Source organism: Malus domestica, chromosome 08 (assembly GCF_042453785.1).
Source record: "Malus domestica chromosome 08, GDT2T_hap1".
Classification (NCBI taxonomy): domain Eukaryota; kingdom Viridiplantae; phylum Streptophyta; class Magnoliopsida; order Rosales; family Rosaceae; genus Malus; species Malus domestica.
In genome coordinates, this window is record NC_091668.1 from 4,628,457 (window position 1) to 4,632,893 (window position 4,437).

Genomic DNA, 4,437 nt, shown 5'->3' on the forward strand with positions numbered 1-4,437 from the left:
GATTAACTGTTTCAGTATTATGTATATATCAACTTGGTCCACTTATGTTTGTTTTGCTTGGTCCACTTATGTTTGTTTTGCGCCCCCTCATAACTTAGAATCGAGGCGTACAATCCCAGCGTCAAGGCACTCCCAAAGCGGCATCTTTGAGTCCTCTCAATGTAAGACCCATTCTCTTTGTCTATTCAATTTTATATTATTTTCCTTTTTAGTGTTCTAGATTAGTTGTATGCTTTGAATACGCTCCTCAACTGCATATTGTTTACATTTAAATTTATAAATCTTATTTCTTTCTTGTTCTCATGCGTTCTAATATGGCTTCGTCACATTCGGGTGTTGGCCAACACATGCCTACCCTGGTGTTTGGGAGAATATCAAGGTCGGGTGTGTCAACGTCTATATACAGTAAAGGAAACGAATTTCAATCGTCACTAGAAGTAATCAAACGAATACCAAACTGTACCTGAAACTCCTCCAAGAAATTGAAATCCACGCCTACTAGAAAACCTAAGATATGAACTCAATCTCCTACTACTAAGAGTTCCACATTTTTTCACCTAGTGACTAAGGAATGAATGGTCATCCACTCTTGAATTTGGATGTGTTTTTAGTGTTTTAATCTCAACCCTTAGTATCATATTCAAAGGTGAATAACTATGAATCTTGGTCCCCAATTAGTAACCAAGAGATCAAGACTCATACAATCAATATTGTTTTTTATTTATCATTTTGTTCCGAATATTATGATTTTTTGGGCCAACTTGGAAACCCTTGCAGACAGTATTGGAAACCCTTGCCGCTTTCACTGATTATATATATATAGACACTGCTAGACTTTCTTAGCTTCTGAATTCTTACCTGCCAATTTCTTCTCTTCCAAACTCTCAATTTCTTCACGTCCAACTAGCTTTAGCTTTCAGAAAACCCTAGTTTTTCCCCTCTCGTCTCTCTAATCCTTACTTCCAGTTTCTTCTCTTTCCAGTTCTCACTAAACCCGAGCTTTCAGAAAACCCTAGTTTGTTTTTCCTTTAGTTTAGTCAAGGAGAAGTACAAACAATGAAACTTGCAAGCACTCTTCAAGAAAAGACAAGTCGGTTCATCAAGAAGTTGAGCAAGTCCCAATACTCCAGGAAAAGTTACACAGCTTTAAGCAAGTCCCAGCCCCCCAAGAAAGGTTATATCAATGTGTACGTTGGACAAGAATGAAAGCTATATCAAATTGCTTTGAAGTATCTCTTGGATCCAACTCTCCAACAACTCATCGAGAAGTCGCAGCCGGAAGTGTTCCACGCAAAGATTGACGGGCCAATTGAGCTTGCATGTAAGACCAACACCTTCGATGAGTTGCTCAAGATCTTCAGAAAGTAGTAGATTGCATGCACGCACTGCCTTGTTTGATTAATATTGATTATTTGTTCATTCTTTTGTACTTTGAATTAAATTTCGTATTCGAGGTTTATTAGTTATTGATTCATATGTACCATATTTAACCTAGTTTATCGTTCAAAAAGCATACATCTCCAATTTGAAGTTCTTTATTTTTCTGAGGAAGAAATTGAGATTCTTTTAAAGTTACTCACAGTACAGTTAATCCTAAAACTAATACCTTCTACATCGCATGTGTTTTTCTTACTATTTTATATAGAAACGATACAATTTGCATTCGTTTGAATTAAGCATAAGACATCCAACCCAGCGGAGACCGAATGCCATTAGATCAACGCATCATACGCTCTTGCAATGTGCTCTTTAAAATTCAAGCGAGGGAACAATGATTTTGTTGTTCTTCCTAAAATCTAGCTATCACGTATTGACATTGACCATCACATTAAGGGTCAGCTTTTCAAACTCATTCTTATGACAGTGAGGCAAAATAATATACAGGGTTTTTTTTTTTTTTTCAAATATGTTTTTAGCAAAAGGATGCCTAAACTAATCTAACATAAGAAAGAGATTTAAACTTAAGTGCAATAGGGCCGACGAATTGCGGTGCTCAATGGGGAAATAACCTAATGAAGAAGGGCAATAATATTTACAACATCTGAGTTGCAATTAGCAACACTTGTACTTACCAGAAAAGATAATCGTCATCATCATAAATAGGAAATGAAAATGTCAACAGATATAAAGGGCTGTATTGAAGAAATTATATGCAATGTGGGAGTGAGAAGAAGAAATTGATGATGATTTCATAACATATCCATGACCAGACTGTGTTGAGCTCAATGCACCGAGCCAAAGATACTAAGCAGTGGCTGCTGCTTGTTCCTCCACTGCCCTCCCGGTGCAGATGAGGTTACGGTCACCATACACATTGTCAACGCGTCCTGATACAGTAGTTAACGAAATTCAATCGTTAATAAAAGCAATCAGGCAGTACCAAAATGAAAGTATTGCAAACACTTAGCAACTTCCATGCCATTGTAGTTTCTTTATGTTTGGTGTCAGTTGCATACCTGCAGTAGGCCAGAACTTGGAAGAACGGAGCCAGGAAGCGGGGAAGGAAGGCTGCATATTCCCGGGGATATGGTTTTGTCCATGCATCTCCCATGAGCAGTGATGGCAGTTGAGGAGCTCCCTGCAGGAGGAGTTCAAAAACCATTTTATAATTATGTAAAATGAGTAACTTATAGTCTTGGAGGAGAGAGATGAGCAGAGCTTTTACTTTAAGGACATTGTAGTTTTTCATTGTGGGCACGAAGCCATTGTTAAATGAAATTGTTGACAGTAAATCACACGAAGGGTAATTCCGCAAGAAATTGCTATAACCAGCATAAGGGTGTGTCACAACTTTATAGAAGGTTGTTCTTTGTGAAGCTCCTGTTAGAGGCAGAGGAAGGGTGTCATGATTTCGGTACACTGATAGAGTTCTGGAAACTATGCAAAATCTGATTGATGTTGGCACTAATGATACTTTTCATATGCTCCATATTTAGATGGGAATGATTATCATATGGAATTCAGTCATCCAGAGGGATTGCGAGATTGCAGATGGTTCAACTATGTTCTGTTTTCTGGCCTTCATAACGGTAATTGCGGATGTTCATCCAATCTCAAACTGGGTTTCCTCAGTTGAGATTGAGGGGGGGATGTTTAATATATCACTGTCAGATTATCAAAACATTTGTAAAGGATTGGATGATGTAATAGTTAGTCGAAATAGTTAGTTAGAGTTTGTTACTCAAAGCTTATGAGCTAAGTCCTATAGTCAGCTATATATAGCTATTTGTAAACAGATCGTAAAGTCAGTGCATTGAGATCAATACAAAAGCTTCGTTCATTCTTCTCTCACATTTCTCCTCTCTGTAAAACTTCATTTCTTGATTTGATGATTGTTCATGATCTCGGCTACTTCTTCAATGTAGTTAATAAAGTCAACAATGAATTCATGGGCAACAGTTCCATTGACACCACGGAAAAGAATGGGGTAGTAATTCTATAAGAAATGACAGACAAATTTATCATAAAGAGGAAATTTAACATAGAGTATAACCGTAAGCTCAATTTGTAAAGCAAAACAAGAGTGTAGGAGCAAAGTGGAACCTCCAAGCGTTTGGCCATGCAAGGTTTCATTCAGAATTGCTATCTTTGATGCATCGTTGAGTCCCTTGGACCCCATCATGGCTATGTAAGTATAAGAGATTGGCAAAATAAGTGCAGAGCCCCAAGGTGCGGCAGAGATGGTTCCGAGTGGCTGAGACTTGTCGAGGGCAGGAAGGCCACCGGCCGGTAGATACCTTGAGTACAATGGCACAATTTTTTTTGTTTGTTTATATTTTCCTCATCCCCAAGTCAAGTGCAAGAACTCTCCTTCTAGTGTGAGTCCCACAATTTCTTACCATGGACTTCACTCGATCCTGACCGTTGATTTGGTGTGATGAGATTGAATGTGGAGGTGTTGGACATTCAACTGTTGGGATTGTGATGATGATGGTGTTTTATGGCTCTTTGAGACCAAAAATGGCATTTGCCTTATGCAAGTGGATTTCCCTCCATCTTATATGTTCATTCTTCAAATAGTGATAAGATAGTAAGAAGATAAACATCTTTCCTTTTGTGCTGATTGTGTATTTATAAATTATATATTGTGTGTTTAAAAAATTGACATACGTAACACATGTGTACTGAGAATGAGACTACGACGACCGTAAAGTATTTGTTTAAATGGAGGGGTGAAACAAAACATAGAAAGAAGAAAAGTGGGACTCACTGCTATTTTTTTCTTGTTGTGCAAATTCGGTATTTATGATTTGCATATCATATAATTCAAAACTTGACAGCCGTAACGTATGCAGATTTGCATCCTGCAAATACGACGAGTGTAAAGTGTTTGTTGGAATTGGAGGTGTAAAATAAAACATGCATTTATTGTGTATTTATGAATCAGATATTATGCATTTAAGAAGCTGACAGACGTAACATATGCGTACTGAGAAC